Genomic DNA, 8,546 nt, shown 5'->3' with positions numbered 1-8,546 from the left:
GCTTGGGGCGTGGTATCAGGGGCTGGTAGGAGCCACGCATAGCCCATAAGGCTAGGGTGCTTGGGGAGCACCCACTATACCGGGTGACCATAGGAGTCCAGGAGAACTGCGGGGACAGAGGTCCTGAGTAGCCGTGCCCAGGGAGTCATAGGCAGCCTCCCAACTATATATATATTCCAGCAAGACGTGGCGGGCGAGAATTAGAGGGTGCCTTGGGCCGGCCTGACACGGAGCGAGGGACCTTAAGGAGCACACGGCCCTCCGCGAGGACTCCGCCGTGACAGGGTGCTTTAACTAAAACACATTCAATGAGCTTTAGTTGAAGTACCCCCACTGCCATTTTGAAGTGTGGGGATGCTGATAGAGGAGACACTGTAACAGGGGGCCTGCTCGGGGCCGATCTCTGTGGCCCGCCCACCTGTTCTTGGGTCAACCACCTGCCTTCTCTCCCACCATGCCTTGATGTTAATTAATTAATTCACATCAATTAAGCAGGAGGCTACCCATTTTGCTGCCCCGATGCCAGGGGGAGCTCTCTGCAGCTCCTTTCCTCCCCTATACCACAGCCCAAGCCTCACAGATGGCATCTTGATATTCACATAATCACTGGCCCCCACACTGGGCCCCAGAATCCTCCTAACAGGACCCCTCCATGATCCTTCCACTCAGGCGGCCTCTCCACCTTCATTCAGGCTACCTAGCCCCCCAAAACTGTTTTCACCTCTTGGGTGTGGTTCCCCCCAGGACCTCTGGCTACCAGCCCTGGCCCACCTCCAGGCCAGTCGGGACCCCAGGCCCCCGGCTCTTGGGCATCCCTCGCGGTGGGCCCCCGGCCCTTTTGACCGTCCTGGTCCTGGCCCCAACATGGGCCAGTTGAGGGTACTCTCTTGTTCAGGTCGAATCTCTAGCCCCTCACTCTCTCCAGGGGTCTGCCCTCTGGACCCTTCACACAAACACAGAGGTTACCCACCCGATGGTGAAGGCTAGGGGTTAAGACACCCCGACCCGCCTTTCACCAGGGTGGTAACTGGCCTGGCATTTCCTGGGGGCTCCCGTGCCACTGAGAGCCCCACCAGGCCACCCACTCCCGGCAGGGTGCAGTTTTAGGTCATGCCCAGGACCAGGAGCCTCCTGACCATCCCCTACAGCTCCTCCTTACCTCCAGATGACCTCAGCAGCCCTCCAGCCAGGCGATGTTGTTGCCTGGCCTCCAGCAGCCAAACTGCCCTGTTTATATAGACAGCCCCTGACTCCAAAATGGAAAATGGCTAACCTCATCAGACACCTGGTGGCTGCCAGCTCCAGGCCCTTAAAGTGGCAGGTATGCACAGTGCCCTGCCACAGGCACTAAGGGCATTTTAATTAGAGGGGCTCTCAGAAGGTAAAATGTCAACTATAGGAATACTATTAATTCCATAATCCTTTTGATTTTTTTCAATGGGAATTAGATCTACCTTCAAGGACAAGTGTTATGTTCAAGGACAAACTTAACCTTTGAGGACAAGCTTTATCTTCTAACTCCTGATGACAGGCCAAAATTCTGCTTTTTTCTTTATCCACAATAGAAAAAATGAAAAGTACACTAACTTCTCTTAGGTAATTACCAGGAGACCTTGTCAAAAGAGGAAATTGCTGCTTTTATAGTGGATAAAAGGATTAGAAGATGAGATTGTCTAAATATAGCAAGAAACAATTTTGCTTGGAGTTGCTAAAAAAAATAGTGCAAAAGAATTGGATGTTGCATTCTCCAATACCTGACCTAGCTTTTTATAGGCTTTAATAAATGTCATGCCTCTTTTTTGGCCTCTTATGACTCTGAAACTACAGATCCATTTGATTCATGGGGAAAAAATAATACTGTCATATGGAAAATCAATATGTAAAGAAATCTAAGTATTTCCATTGTGAAATGGAGCTGGCTAGTAGTCACTGCTGATTGCTACCTTAGCATATTGGTTAAATAAAGGGCAATGTAATGTCAGAATATTTGGACCTTGAGCAAATGCAGGAAAGAAAAAAAAAAAAAAATCCTACTGATTTGTGTATTATGATTATGAAGTATACCAGTGCCTGGTTCAGGCACCACTTTCACTGAACACTTATCAATTGTGAATTTTCACAATTGTGAATCAATTGCTACACTGATGCACTGAAAGAATCACTAGGCCATCTCATTTATTAGTGTCCACATTTGTCTTGCATTTTTTGAAGTCAGTCTTATGAGGACAAAAAGTATGTTCCATCATCAAATCTCATGAGGGAAGGCTACATTTATACTTAACTGTGGATAATTATTTAAACTAATACAACCACGTCTCAAATTCAAAATGGCCTTGTTAAGGGCCAAGCAGGACAGCGACTTTATATTTCAGCAGCATGAAGATGTTCTTCTTCAGTTTAAAAGGGCCCACCAATGGCACAAGTCGCAGTTTATCCCTGGCTCTGGTGCAAGATGCATGGGCAGAAGCCCGTTACGCCCCCATGAGCCCCGGGACCCCCAGGATCCCCAAGAGGACTCTGGCAACCCCAACCCTGACCCCCAGTGCAGCAGGGAGGTAGGTGGGGCCCGTGGTGGGAGGGGAGTAGCTCAGCTGTTGGGCAGCTGAGAGGAGCCGAGGAGGGTCATGCCCCCCTTGGCTCTTTGCCCAACCCCGCAGGGAGCCATGCGACTGGAGCCTCACAAACAGAACAAGCAAACAGGCACACTCTTGGCCCGGCTTGCCAGTTAGCGCAGGAGTTCGCACAGGAGGGCAGGCAAGAGGGGCCTGAGGCCCCAGGCAGGGAACCTGAAAGCAAGGATCTGCACAGTAGTAGCCCGGACTACTATGAGGACCATGGTGGGAGGGACACGTCACACCTTGAAGCTTCGCCCTGCACCTGGACCCCCTGCTCTGGTCCCACCAGGGTCTCTGCCCAGACAGAGCCCATGGTTCCGGCCTCTACCCAAACAGAGCCTGTGGTCCCTGCCCCCACCCTGCCATTAGAGATGCAGAGTAGGAACTGGACACCTGCTTCCAGGCACTCCACCCTACAGCTGATGACGTCTTGGTGGAAAAAAAGAGCCTCTATGAAGTCCAGCCAGGGGTTGCCTGGATGAAGGTAGTCTCCGGACCTAGGAGGCACTGCACTAGGGAGACCATTCCCCTGGAACAGTAAAACTGCTTCAAAACCCTCATATCAGCTGAGTCGGCCAAACTCCCGGCCCCAGCATGTGAGGAAGGAGGGTCACTAGCAACCGTGCCCAGAAGACGACGTAGAGTAATCATGGTGGGCAATTCCCTCCTGAGGGGGGCAGAGGGTCCAATCTATTACCCCAACCCCGTAGCCCATGAGGTTTGCTGCCTCCCTGGGGCTCATGTCCACGATGCAACTGAGAGGATCCCCAAACTCATCTGGCCCTCAGACCACCATCCCATGCTACTCATCCATGTGGGCACAAATGACACGGCTCGGAGCAATCCCGGCCAGGTCATGCATGACTACAGGGCTTTGGGGGCTGGGCTCAGGAGTCTGGGGGCTCAGGTAGTTTTTTTCTTGATCCTCCCTGTCACAGATCACAGCCCCTGGAGGGATAGGTGCATTGGTGAGGTGAACAGAAGACACTGGCAATGGTGCCATCGCGAGGGGTTTGGCTTCTTTGACCACACTCTGCACTTCAGTGAGAGAGGTTGCAGACTGTTGGAAAGGGATGGCCTCGACCATCTCACGGTCCAATGGCTGGAGAACTGGCTCCAGGCTCAGACCCAAAGGGTACTAGTTGATGGGAACAAGTCAATGTGGTGTAAAGTTACCAACGGAGTCCCCTAGGGCTCAGTGCTCGGGCCAGTACTCTTCAATATCTTCATTAATGACCTGGATTCAGGCATCAGATGCGGACTGGCAAAGTTCATGGATAACACTAAACTACAGGAACGCCATCTGCATTCATGAACTCAGAGCCTGCAGCGGCTGGGGGGGAATGGCTGCTCTGGTGATGGTGGGAGCACGACGGTGGCAGCGGCGACGGGAGCCTGGCAGCAGCAAGCACGGAGCTCCTGAGGAGCTCGTTTAAGCGTATTTAAGAAGCGGGTTCGGCATTTGTAAATATTTGAAACTGTGACTGCCGAACCCACGAATAGCAAGGGTTTCCTGTACAATTTCAATGCAGTTTTTAACAATAGTCCAAGGTGTAACTTCATTCAACAGGGAGTACATTCCTTAAGGGTTTAAAAGTATAACATATAAAATACAAAATGCCATGGTAAAGATGAGACGGATGAAATATAAAAATGCACTGTGAGAAATATATAAAAATGCAATGTGAGATAGCGAGGATCAAAGGCTACTGGGGACAGTAAGTGAGTTAGGTTAGCACAGGATATATTTACAGTCTTTGCAGTGGATATTTTAGTACTTTTGTTTCCTTTAGTGACATTGAGCTTAATTGATATGTAGATATAGTTTCTAGGTTTCACCTACAGAAAGCCACTTCGGCTTTTTGGCTTGCTCCGAGCCTTGCCACACCCATTCAATGAGTGTGCTAGGTCTCTGCCAGTACTGAGAAGGAAAAGAAATGCATGAAATAGCAGGGTGGGGTGGCAGGCAAGAAGGGGTTTCTGTTATATCAATTTCCAGAAGGGAAGTGTACAAAGGGGGCTTTCTGCTACACCATGACAGCCCAATCCGGCAGCACGGGTGGGGGCTGGCTGGGCAGTGGGCTGCCCACGCCAGCTTGGAGGTGCTGGCAGGCTCCAGCCCAGCAGTCTCCTGCCACAGCTGCCACTGTGCCCCCTGTCCTGTGCAGCACCCAGCAGCTGCAGCTGCACCGCAAGCTGTGGACTGGTCAGGGCCAGGTAGCTGTTCTGCTCCGCTTGCCTCCAGCTGCTGCTACCATGGTCACTGCTGCTGCCACCCCTGCCCCTGCCATGCTGCTCTGGGTGGGCAGGTGGGAAGCTTTAGCTCTGTGGCTTCTGCCCAGCCCATGGGATTTCAATTCCAGCTCCTGGATGCCTTCCATCCACTCTGCCCACGGGGTCTGCTCATTGCACTGAGCAGGCAGAGCAGGTGGAGGGCAGCCAGAGCTGGAGCCAGAGCTCCAAGTACTGGGCTGAAGCTGCTGAGCTGAATCTTCCACCTGCCCCGAGCGGCGCTGCACAGTGCAGCAGGATCAGGAGCTGCAGCTGGAGGTTAGGGGAGAACAGCCCTGCCAGGTTCCCCTCGCCTCCAGTGGCTACTCCCCCTTCTACTCGTGCCCCTGCTGTGCCACTCTGGGCAGCAGCTGGGGGAGCTTCAGCCCAGTGCGTGTAGCTCCGGCTACAGCTCCAACTGTCTCCCACCTGCTCCATTCACCCGGCATGATGAGCAGCCTCTGCAGGCCGGCTTGGCTCAGCTCCACAGCCCCAGCCACAGCTGCAGCCATAGTCCTGGGCCATTCCAGCAGACTCTGGCCAGGCCCCCCGCTGCCCTAGGAGAAGCAGGGTGAAAGCTGGGCAAATCGCAGCTAGGGTCCCTTGCCTGCCCAGAGACAGGGGAGTTTATCCCCTCTCCCCACCCACCTTTGCCTGAGGTGCTGCCCTGGCCTGTGTCTGGCCTCGGGGACAAGCCTGGCAAAGGCTGCTTCCCCCCTCCACCTCCAGGCACACCCTGGCTGGGGTCCCTACAGGCCAGGGTCGGGGTTTAAACCCCTCCACAATCATACTTAGCAGCCTGCCGGGGCCTGGCCATGCACCCCTGGTCAGCTTCTCTCCAGCCTTGAGGCTGCTCTAGTGCCCTCTGGCTTCTAGCCTAAGCCACTGCAGACATGTGCCTGCATTTCCACAATCAAAAAAGTGAATGTCTATTCACTTGAAAAATCGGTTCAATCTTTAGACTAACCTGCAAAGATTGAATCAATTCAGGCTCTGGCTTTTTGAATGTCTGTCCCTACATGTCCACTTTGGTATCCTATAAGGATGCTTTCAATCATCTTTCCTCACTGCAGCCCTTAATCTTCACAGTAAAATCCTTCAAGCTTTACCATTCACATCACACAACGTATTCTTCAGATCCTACTGGTACCTTTATATACTCTAGCGTTAAATTCTTATACAAATTCCTGCCTTATCTAAAACTACAGAGAAGGTCCTGTATTCAGCACCAGGGCAATTCTGCAGTTTCAGGCCAAAATAGCTAATGGAAATCTGGGGAGTGGTACATTGTTAGGTGGAACCTGCTGCTATTGCACTATGGAATATGGATAATGTATACTGCTGACAGTGGATAATAGACTGACTAGAAAGGTGGCTCTGTCTCATTGCAGAAAGTTCATACCCCTCTGGCATGTGGAGTACCCTTTTGATATTCTCTGCTGCTTGTGTGAGGGAGAACAAGGAGATACTTCTTACACCAGCAAAGCCAGGGACAAGACTTTACCCTTAGTTTCAGACAGTAAGATTCTGCTCTGTTAGTGGACATATTTTTTCATGTCATTTTGCCCAAGTCTCTTTCACCGAGTAGATTTAAAATCAAAATATCAACTGGCTTTTTAATCTCCATATTCAACAATTCCAATTGACTGAATCCTTCCAAGACCACTCCTGGCGCTGTCTTGAACTCTGGAACGTTGGTTCACGTAGAATGATACCAGATTCTGCTTCAGGACATTCTTCATGTCATTAATAAATAAGACCAAGGAAAACTGACAGTTTGCTTGCCAGCTTTACAGAACTCTTAAAAATATAGTTGTAAATTCATCTGTTCCTATTTAACATAAATAGGAACACACACAGATCCATACACCAACCCTCATTTAGCTGCCTGGAGGGACTGTTTAGATCTGATTTCATACTAACAGGTTCTGGATTATATTAACTTCAGAAATTACAATTGCTGATGCAGTCCATCTGTTCATTGATGGTTAAACACTATCTGACAAGTACCAATGCAGTTGTTATTTGTGGAAATCCATAAAGAAAAGTTGCTACTTGCTTATGTCATTCAAGTCATAATTTAGTATAAAAGCAATACAAAATGGGCCGGGATTAGATAACTCACTTAGCTGCCAGCAACTATCCCTTAACACCATGAACATTTTACAATGAGCATATATAAAAAAAAGAGGTTACCCTCTATTTCCTGAGCATTCAAATCAATTTAAATTTTGGGAGGCAAGGGGAGGATTTTTAAAGAAGCCCAGGTGAGCTAGACCTACAGCATTTACTGAGAACTTGGCTCTTCCCATCAGTTCCAGGTTTGGGGGGCAAACCTCCACCACAAAAACAAAGACAGTTTTAAAATAACTCTTTGGAGCTTACATAGCTGTTTCAGACATCTACTCAAATCCAGTGCTCATGCAAACCATGTGAGACAACGGTGATATTTTTTATATTTTTTCTAAATGATGTGAAAGAATGGTGACAAAAGGAAAATTCAGAATCCCAGAGTTAGAAGAACCTCACAGGCTATCAAGCATAAAAGCAGGATGCACTATTCCTATGTTATAGCATAATACTAACTTCTGCCTGAGGTAAATTAAAGCAGCCAAATTAATATGGATGGGGAAAAACAGCTTCATGCCCTAAGGGTAGATGCATGCAATTCTGTTCTTCTGACTAGGGACAGACATAAAAAAAGCCCGAGTCTGAACTGATTTAATCTTTGCAGGTTAGTCTAACCTGCAGAGAGTGAACCGATTTGCAAATGGATAGACATTTACTTTTGTTTCAGGAAATGCAGGCACATGCCTGGAGTGGCTCAGGTTAGATGCCAGGGAGTGCTAAAGCAGCCCTCCCTTCCCTTCCAGAGTGTTGAGCTGAGAGGGTGTGGCCAGGCCCGGACAGGATGCTATAATTAGGGAGGGGTTTAAACCTCCAGCCTGGCCTGCACAGTCCCCAGCCAGGGTGTGCCTGGAGGGAGAGGGGGAAAGCACCCCTTGCCAGACTCTCCCCTACACCCCTGTTGCTCAAGGGGCAGGAGTGTTGCCAGACCCCAGCCACCGGCCAGCACTCTAAGGCAAAGGGTTGTGGGTAGGGGTGGATGGGACAGGACTGTTTGTGTGGACTGCATACATCTGTTGATGATACTGAGCTTTTCAATCTCCCTCTCCCTGCTTCTTCATCCTGTTTGCAGCAAACTGACAGGCACTCACAGGTTCCATGCATCACAAACCAGGGTAATTTCTCACACCCTCAGCAAGCCAGCAGTCATAGATTCATAGATGTTAGGGTCGGAAGGGACCTCAATAGATCATCGAGTCCGACCCCCTGCATATGCAGGAAAGAGGGCTGGGGCTAGATGACCCCAGCTAGATGCATATCCAACCTCCTCTTGAAGACCCCCAGGGTAGGGGAGAGCACCACCTCCCTTGGGAGCCCGTTCCAGACCTTGGCCACTTGAACTGTGAAGAAGTTCTTCCTAATGTCCAGTCTAAATCTGCTCTCTGCTAGCTTGTGGCCATTATTTCTTGTAACCCCTGGGGGCACCTTGGTGAATAAATACTCACCAATTCCCTTCTGTGCCCCCGTGATGAACTTATAGGCAGCCACAAGGTCGCCTCTCAACCTTCTCTTGCGGAGGCTGAAAAGGTCCAG

The 8,546-nt window shown here is 50.1% G+C and overlaps 1 protein-coding gene across 5 annotated transcripts in view; it reads right to left on the bottom strand.

Annotated features, from left to right (window-relative positions):
* The window catches only part of APBB1IP (amyloid beta precursor protein binding family B member 1 interacting protein), an 86,914-nt gene that overhangs the window by 69,027 nt on the left and 9,341 nt on the right, over window positions 1–8,546 (bottom strand). Inside the window, exon 1 of one of the 5 annotated variants that reach the window (XM_006025360.3) lies at window positions 1,160–1,193. The exons of the other annotated variants lie outside the window; for them this stretch is intronic. The gene's annotated coding sequence lies outside the window, so the exon portion shown is untranslated. Of the gene's footprint in view, window positions 1–1,159; window positions 1,194–8,546 lie in introns of those variants that run through there. 5 annotated transcript variants of the gene reach the window in all.

Source organism: Alligator sinensis, unplaced genomic scaffold (assembly GCF_000455745.1).
Source record: "Alligator sinensis unplaced genomic scaffold, ASM45574v1 scaffold455_1, whole genome shotgun sequence".
Lineage (NCBI taxonomy): Eukaryota > Metazoa > Chordata > Crocodylia > Alligatoridae > Alligator > Alligator sinensis.
This window is presented reverse-complemented; position numbering and strand designations above follow the sequence as displayed.